General features: G+C 48.8%; 1 long non-coding RNA gene across 1 annotated transcript; it reads right to left on the reverse strand.

The window, feature by feature from the left end:
* Positions 1-568: 568 nt before the first annotated feature.
* LOC120935869 lies at positions 569-4487 on the reverse strand. Its single transcript, XR_005748551.1, has 3 exons — positions 4396-4487; positions 2066-2186; positions 569-582 (listed from the first exon to the last, which is right to left on the reverse strand). It is a non-coding gene; the product is annotated as an uncharacterized LOC120935869 (long non-coding RNA).
* Positions 4488-9293: the final 4806 nt, after the last annotated feature.

Genomic DNA, 9293 nt, shown 5'->3' on the forward strand with positions numbered 1-9293 from the left:
AACATTTTCCACACTCAGGACAGGAATACGGTTTTTCCCCTGTGTGCAATCTCTGATGCTTGACAAGATCTGCTTTTGTTACAAAACATTTCCCGCACTCAGGACAGGTAAGTGGCTTCTCCCCTGTGTGATATCTCTGATGCCTGACAAGATTGGACTTCTGTGAAAAACATTTCCCGCATTCAGGGCAGGAATACGGTTTCTCCCCCGTGTGAGACCTTTTATGCTTATTAAAATGGGATTCGAAAACAAAACATTTCCCACAGTCAGGACAGGAATACGGCTTCTCCCCTGTGTGAGTTCTTTTATGCACATTAAGTCGGGATTTAAAATGAAAACACTTCCCGCACTCAGTACAGGAAAACCTATCTGTTGGAAGGATGGAACTGTCCCTCACAGTCTGAGGTTCCTCAGGATAAGAGGAATACGATGGTCCATCTACACTGTGTGGTGCCGGATGGACATTTGAGGTAGTCGGGTTTTCTCCTGGACTATACTGTGTGATGTCCTCATCTTCTACTTTACAGTCTGGAGACAAAGTGAGACAATCCTCTGAGGTTTTCCTCATCTCCCGTCCATCTACTAAAATAGAAATAAAATGATTATTACTAGACATGAGCAGATTGGTTCCCCTAAACCAGGACTCCGCCTACTTCAGGCAGATTTGTCTCTGAGGATCTTACAATTCCCCCCTCAAGGTAACTAGTAAATGGGTCCTCTGATCGCCTACCAGTTAATTTCTTTATTCATGGACATTAGTCAGAGAGTGAGGAAACCATGAGAACTGTCTTTTATAGGAGTGACAGTGATGAGGGGATTATAGGACGAGTGTCCCCACCCCCTCTATCACTCATTGCCATCTTCCCAACCCAAGAAGTCCTGCACTTCCTTATTTAGTCCATAATTTAGTCATGAATAACAGCGGGGCTGAGCCCCACCAGAGGTCAGAGAGTGAGGAAGGGGGAGAATAACCAAGATGAAGACTGGACTGATCCTGAAGACCACCATCATTGGGTTATTGACTCCTCCCTCATTATCACTTTATGTTTAAAGGTTCCAAGGATGTTATCAATTTAAAAGTCTGTGCTCCAATCAAATCATCAGATATAAAATGTCCAGCTGGTAGAAAATAGGTGCAACAAAAAAGTAAAGCCTATTAGCTAGATTCAGAAAGACTTAGGCCCGCGTATCAGTAGATACGCCAGCCTAAGTCTGAATCTGCGCTGACGCAAATTTAAGCGTATTCTGGTAACCAGATACGCTTAAATTAGGCTAAGATACGAGCGGCGTAAGTGTCTTACACCGTCGTATCTTAAAGTGTAATTTTTAGGCTGGCAACAAGGTGGCGCTTCCATTGCGTTCAGCGTAGAATATGTAAATCACTAGATACGCCTATTCACGAACGTACGCCTGGCCGACGCAGTAAAGATACGCCGTTTACGTAAGGCATTTTCAGGCTTAAAGTTATTCCATCAAATAGCTGGACTAGTAATGTTAAGTATGGCCGTTGTTCCCGCGTCGAAATTTGAAAATTTTACGTCGTTTGCGTAAGTCGTCCGTGAATAGGGCTGGACGCAATTTACGTCCACGTCAAAACCAATAGGACTGTGCGGCGTACTTTGCCGCAATGCACACTGGGATATGTACACGGACGGTGCATGCGCCGTTCGTAAAATACGTCAATCACGTCAGGTCACCCCCCATTAACATAAAACACGCCCCCTCAGCCGAATTTGAATTAGGCGTGCTTACGCCGGCCCGATTTACGCTACGCCGCCATAACTTAGCAGGCAAGTACTTTGTGAATCATGTACTTGCCTCGCTAACTTACGGCGGCATAGTGTAAACACGATACACTACGCCGCCGCAAAGTTAAGGCGGTCTTTATGAATCTAGCTATATGTAATGTACAACTTATTATATAGGATACAAAAAGTTAGGACTATATAATATCAGAATGATTTAATGTACAACAAGCATATATAGTGCAGGGGTCAGGAGTATGAAATGCACATCATAGAGTCTATAGTAAAGAGATCAGAACGATGTAGGGTTAATGACCCACCTGTTCTGATCTTTGATGTCCCCGTTATTCCATCCACCTCTGCAGACTGCCGATCATCCCTCACATACGTTTCTTCATCTTCTGCTTTAAGATCAACTTTTATATCTATCAGATCTTCACCCTAACCCGAGAGAGAGACATCAACAATAACATTTGTATCATAAAAGTTATAATATTGTGACATTACTAAAAAGAGTCCCACACATTGTTTTTTTTTTTGAAAGGCAAATCCTCTTTGTAAAAGTGCACTTGGAAGTGTAATCGCTGTAAATCTGAGGGGAAGATCTGAAACGAGGGGAAGTTCTGCTGATTTTATCATCCAATCATATTCAAGCTAAAATGCTGTTTTTTTAATTTCCTTGCATGTCCCCCTCGGATCTACAGCGACTGCACTTCCAAGTGCACTTTCAAATGCATTTTGCACTTGTAGTGCAAAGTGGATTTTCCTTTAGTAAATAACCCCCACAAGTCCATGTTCTAGCTACTCCTTCCAACAGGCCCTGATTGGCCATAGGGCAAACCGGGCACTTGCCTGGTGGGCCGCGGTTGCTGGGTCGCTGTTCTTGCTTGCAGGGCCAAGGCAGGCTCAGCCTTCGGCATCGGAATCAGCAGCAGGACGTAAACAAGAAGGGGGAGGGACCAGAGGAGACACCGCTCCACGGCCGCCAGTGAAGTTTAGCCGTTGGTGCCGGGGGGGCATGACCAGAAAGGGAGAGGAGCCTGCTACAGCCTGTTATGCCGATGGGATCTCTCAGAGAGAACGTAAGTGCGGCCCCTGTAACCTGAATAGGAGGAGCGGTGGGGTGGCTGCATATAGAAGAATCATTCTCTCCATCGTCCTCTCGTGGTCTCTGAATGCCTGCTTCTGCTCCTCTCCCTCTCGCAGGCATTCAGGTACTGCGGGAAGAAGATGGAGAGAATGATTCTTCTATATGCAGCCACCCCACCACTCCTCCTATCCTGCTTATCTCTGCTGCCCCCACAGTGCTCTCTACCCCCCCCACAGTGCTCTGTAGCCCCCCCCACAGTGCTCTCTACCCCCCCCACAGTGCTCTTTAGCCCCCCCCCCACAGTGCTCTCTAGCCCCCCCCCCCCCCCAGTGCTCTGCACCTCCCCTATGCTCTCTGCTGCCCCCGCCTCTCTTCCTGTGCTCTGCACCTCCCCCCTGTGATATCCACCTCATGCTCTCCGCTGCCCCCTGTGCCCTCCACTTCTCCCCCAGTGCTATTCAGCCCCCCCCCCCTGTGCTCTCCGCTTTTTACCTTCCCCTGTGCTCTCCACCTCTCTACGGGTCTCCCCCTGTGCCCTCCGCCTCTCCCCCTGTGATCTTCACCTCCCCCAATGCTCTCCAGCCCCCCCCCAGTGCTCTCCACCTCCCCCATGCTCTACGCTGCCCCCCTGTGCCCTCTGCCTCTCCTCCTCCCCCTGCGCTCTTCACCTCCCCCCCAGTGCTCTCTAGCCCCCCTTTCTCTCCACCTCCCTCCTGTGTTCTCCACCTCCCCCCATGCTCTACGCTGCCCCCCTGTGCCTTCCATCTCTCCCCCTGTGCTCTCCACCTCCCCCATGCTCTACGCTGCCCCCCTATGCCCTCCGTCTCTCCCCCTGTGCTCTCCACCTCCCCCCATGCTCTACGCTGCCCCCTGTGCCCTCCGCCTCTCCCCCTGTGCTCTTTTCAATTCCCCCTAATTCTCTCCACTGCCCCCTGTAGCCTCTGCCTTTCCCCCAGTGCTCTCTAGCCCCCTAGTGCTCTCCAGACCCTCCTCTGCTCTCCACCTCCTCCCATGCTCTACGTTGCCCCCCCTGTGCCCTACGCCTCTCCCCCAGTACTCTCCAGCCCCCCCATTGATCTTCACCTACCCCCTGTGCTCTCCACCTCCTCCCATGCTCTCTGCTGCACCCCCCCATGTGCCCTTCGCCTCCCCCCAGTGATCTCCACCTCCCCCATGTGCTCTCTGCCCCACCCTGTGTTTTTGCTTCCCCCTGTGCTCTCCAACCCCCCACTCCCTGTGCTCTCCAGACCCCCATGCTCTCCGGCCCCCTTGTGCTCTCCTCTTCCTCCCTGTGTTCTTTGCCTCTCCCCTGTGCTCTCTGCCTCCCCCGTGCTCTCACCCCAACCCATGTTCTCAAGGTTCTTCCCTGTGCTCTCTGCCCCCCTGCTCTTTCCCTGTCCCCTCGCCCCCTGCACCTTTGCAGGGTTTCCCCCTCCCCTCTCCCGGGGGATCCGTCAGGATGGAGAGTGGAGAAGGGGCCGGTTAAGATGTCATGGGCTGCTCATTCCAAAATGCCCGGGCCTATTTTTTGTCCCAGTCCGGGCCTACCTTCCAACCAACCTTGCAACAGCGAGGGATGCTGTGATCTTCCTGTGTGGAATCCAGGGAATACAGAGGACAACTCTCTGGTGGGTTCCTGTTATTAGGTGGCTCCATCATATCCGTGTGTCCTTCTGAAAACTCCTCCATTGCTCTATACTCCTCATCCTCCTCTTTATACTCTTCCTTAACATTAATATTATCATCCCCGAGATTTCCACTCTGAATATATAATAAATATTAATTGTAACAAACATGTTGTGTATAAATCATAACTATCAATAATTGTCACTCATCTACCTGATGATGGTGGGGGATGGTGTGACCTTCCTGTGTGGAATCCCGGGAATACAGAGGACGGGGACATCTCTCTGGTGGGTTCCCATTACTGGATCCATCTGTAGGAAACACACACACTGACTGAATACATTGTTTCTATGTGTTTATCAGATGATGGGGGATCTAGGTGGAGCCTCCGTACTGCTCTATCCTTTACAATAAAGTCTCCTCTTACCCGGTGATGTGAGGGGCGGCTGATTGTCCATCATGACGTCCTTGTAGAGATCCTTGTGTCCTTCTAAATACTGCCACTCCTCCATGGAGAAATAGACAGTGACATCCTGACACCTTATAGGAACCTGACACACACACAATGATACAGTCACCATCCAGACACACCCCTTGTCTGTTACTGGATAATGTCCCAGAATTCCCGGCACCGCTCACCTCTCCTGTCAGCAGCTCCATCATCTTCTTGGTGACTTCTAGAATCTTCTCCATGCTGTGTCTCTCAGGTTTTAGGGAGTCACATGGAGGCACTGTGATGGTCATATGATCACCTGACTTCACAAGAGGAAATCTCTGTATTGGAAAACCAATAGGAATATCATGTTAGAATCCCAGAATTCTCCTCACCTCTCCGGTCAGGTCTGTGTTTTATTAATAGAGATAAGAGTGATGTCATGTGACCTCCCAGAATCCTCCTCACCTCTCCGGTCAGCAGGTAGATGATCTCCAGGGTGAGGTTTAGTATCTTCTCAGTCATGTGACTCCGGTCCTCCTCCATCCTCATTGGTGCTGTCATTTGATCTATACAGGTCTCCTTGATGACGGATAACTTTGGGAAATGAAAGTAAGAATTATTTGGATGGTATTGGTCATACAATAATAGGATGTGGATGTGAGGGGGGTAATAGGAGGGTCACTGTATATTTTATAACTACTGCCCCCATGGAAATATATTTAGTCTGGACTGTTTAATGTTTGTTACATCTTGGAGAACCGGGACTCTCTCGGCTTGCCAGATCAGAAATTCCCTTTTCTCTGTTGGGTTTGTTTTCTTTCTGAACTGGTTTTCAGCTGAAACAGAACTTCTCTAAGAACAATTACTCACCAATGAGTGAAGGAATTTCCTTCTTCATCTTACTTAATATTCCATAACAAATCCCCTGACCACTGAGACAATAAGGTGGTTAAGATTGCCAGTTTTGTAAGGTCTGAAAATAAGTACAGTTGGGGTGGGAGGGCCATCACAGACCCAGAGACCCCCCCTCTCCCTTACAGTCACCCTGAACCAGACCCTTATTCCCAAAGAGCCTAGCAGCCTTATTACCCCCTTAAGAGTCCAAGAGTCCTCTGTATTTTCTTCCCTCTGTCATCAATGATGGAACATATTATCCATTACAGGTTGAGGAATGTTTCTTCCTCCTGACCACCAATGTAAGGGGCTCTATGCTCCATACTCCTGACCTCTGCACTCCATCATTGTGTTGGCTGCATATTGTAATGATTGCCCTTTGTAGGCCATGTATGGTCATTGTCTTGTCTATTGTCAGTGCTGTTTATTTATCAACTCCAGTCCTCAAGTACCCCCAAACAGGTCATGTTTTCAGGCTTTCCATTATGGCGAGGTGCCAGGCCTCTTTTAGTCTAATGAGAATCTCCAGAGCCAGGGATAGCTGACATCCTATTGTATAGAGTCGGTTGTAAGGCATGGTGGTCATAGTGCAAGATAGATTCATGGGCGCAAAACACTTCTTGAGTGCAAAGAGATTTATTTATCTCTTGAACAGAACTGTGGGAGAGAGGGTTAGTTGCAATGTTAATTGGCAGGCTCTGAGACTTCTACAGGTAGACAGCCATGCAGGGAAAGGCATCCAGTGAGACACCACATCTTCACGTGTAGGAATGCCATCTTATAACAGTTCCTAACACAAGCTGTAAGAAACACCTTGACCTCTTCTACAATTATTTCTTGTAGATTTTCAACCCACTGAGCTCCCAGTCTCTCTTATCGGTCGAGCTCTTCCAATCAGGTTACTACGTATATTCCTCAAGCGTCATCCCTGCTGAGTCCCTGGCTTGGCACTTTAGATACTCCTCAAGCGTCACCCCTCTGGTTGGGTCCCTGGCTTGGCAACTGCTGAAGTTTCCCGATTCTTCACCGTCCCCAGTTGGTGAGAATGCTGCTTCAGTACTTGCTTCAACTACTTACAGTGGTCCCTGGTAACAAGGTGGTTAGTCCCTTAATGGCGACAGCTTCCCCTCTACCTCTGACTACGACAGGTTCTCCGGCCGGCAGAACCGGCACTTCTCGTTGGACTGCAAGCCACAATCTCAACTAGAGTTGCCACCTCATCCCTTTAGGCCGGGTTCACACTGATACGACACAACAGTGATACTACTTTCATCCTACTTTGCTCTGCGACATCAGTCCTACATTGATCCTACATCGGTCCGACATCCATCCGACTTTCATGAACAGGATACTACTTTGGTCCGACTTTGTGACAGTCTGACTTGTCCTTTGACCAATCAAAACAATCCCAGAGTGAGATCAATTCCTTTTACTGCTACTGTAATCACCATGTTGGATGTCAAAAGTCGGATGGAAAGGACAAGGATGCTACTTTGATCCGACTTCAATGATATTCAATGGGCTGAAGTCGGACCAAAGTAGTACAGGGAGCTTTTTCAAAGTCGGACCGACTTGTGTCAGACCAGTTAAGACAGCTCTCATAGGGAAACAGTGGCCCAGATTCAGGTAGAATTGCGCTATATTTGCGCGGGCACAGGGCAACGATTTTGCCATGCGCCCACGCAAATATTTTGCGCTGCCCTTGATTCACGGACGCAAGGACGTCATTTGCTTCAAAGTGAACGTGAATGGCGTCCAGCGCCATTCACGAATCACTTACGCAAACGACGTGAAATTCAAATTTCACGGCGCGGGAGCGGCGGCTATACTTCAGCATTGGCTGCCCCTGCTATTAGAAAGGGCAGCCTTGCGCTAAAGTTGCCGTACGGAAACTCCATACCTGGCTTGCGTGGGGCCCACGCAAGTTTGTGAATCAGTTGGTAGTATGCAATTTGCATACTACACGCTGATCACAATGGGAGCGCCCCCTAGCGGCACACGCAAGAATGCAGCCTAAAATCTGCGAGGCATAAGAGCCTTATGCCGCGCAGATTTTAGGCTGCAGTCGGTGTAAGGAGGTTCCTGAATCAGGAGCACTCGTTACACCGGAGCAAGTAAGCAATTGCGCCGTGTAACTTATGGTTACACGGGCGCAATTGCTTCTTGAATCTGGGCCATTGATTTTCACACGTCATGCGATGTTGGAGAAGTGTGAACCTGGCCTCAAGAGCAAACACATATTAATTACACAGGTTCTGTGGCTAATTAAGGTGGTAATTAAACTCACTTGGTGCCATATCTGCATTAAATTAGCCTCAGAACCTGTATAATTCACATGTGTTTGGGTTTAAAGGGATGAGGTGGCAACCCTAATCCCAACTCTACGCTGCTTTCTTGCTTCTGAAAAGGCCCCCAGACAGCCTAGCAGCCAGATGTGCCCAGGATAGGCCCAAACTCCAGCCTAGCAGTCCGGGCGATACAACATACGTCCACCCAGACAGCTGTCTAGGTGGCACAAAACACCCGATCACTGGACTCCACCCCTGCCCCTTGGCTGAGATACTTCTAATCTGTTCTTGCATTGCCCTTATTCTTATCTAATGCCACCAAGTACCCGGCCACCTAGTGACAGAAGAGAAAAGTGCAGCAATTACAGACTTAGGGTGAAAATAATTGCTCCTTAAAGCGGGAGTTCACCCATTTAAAAAAAAAAAAAAAATCTCCCCTTAGCTTCCTGCTCGTTCGGTCTAGGGGAATCGGCTATTTATATTAAAATATGTGCAGTACTTACCCGTTTTCGAGCTGCATCTTCTTCCGTCGCTTCCGGGTATGGGTCTTCGGGAGCGGGCGTTCCTTCTTGATTGACAACCTTCCGAGAGGCTTCCGACGGTCGCATCCATCGCGTCACTCGTAGCCGAAAGAAGCCGAACGTCGGTGCGGCTCTATACTGCGCCTGCGCACCGACGTTCGGCTTCTTTCGGAAAATCGTGACGCGATGGATGCGACCGTCGGAAGCCTCTCGGAAACCTGTCAATCAAGAAGGAACGCCCATTCCCGAAGCCCATACCCGGAAGCGACGGAGAGGATGCGTCTCGTAAACGGGTAAGTACTGCACATATTTTAAAATAAATTGCCGATTCCCCTAGTAATAACGAGCAGGAATCTAAGGGGGAAAAGTGCCCTCTAAGGGTGAACCCCCGCTTTAAAGTGGAGTTCCACCCATTTTTTTTATGTTTGTCTGTGCTGCATGCCCTAATCTCATAGTGTTCAGAATGGACAATTTTTATTTAATTTGTTGCTTGTAAATACCTTTATTTTGTAGTCCTTCATTACTTCCTCCTCCTTATTTGCCTAGGCTATTTGCAAGGGTTTCTGGGATAGGCATCATGTTACCCAGTAGTCCTTGCAAACCTGACTGAAACCTATTACATTGCTTGTGCACTGAGCATGTGCGAGATATGCAAAGCTGAAATCCAGGAAGTCATACAGTCTGGCTTCATGA

Source organism: Rana temporaria, chromosome 4 (genome assembly GCF_905171775.1).
Source record: "Rana temporaria chromosome 4, aRanTem1.1, whole genome shotgun sequence".
NCBI classification, from domain to species: domain Eukaryota; kingdom Metazoa; phylum Chordata; class Amphibia; order Anura; family Ranidae; genus Rana; species Rana temporaria.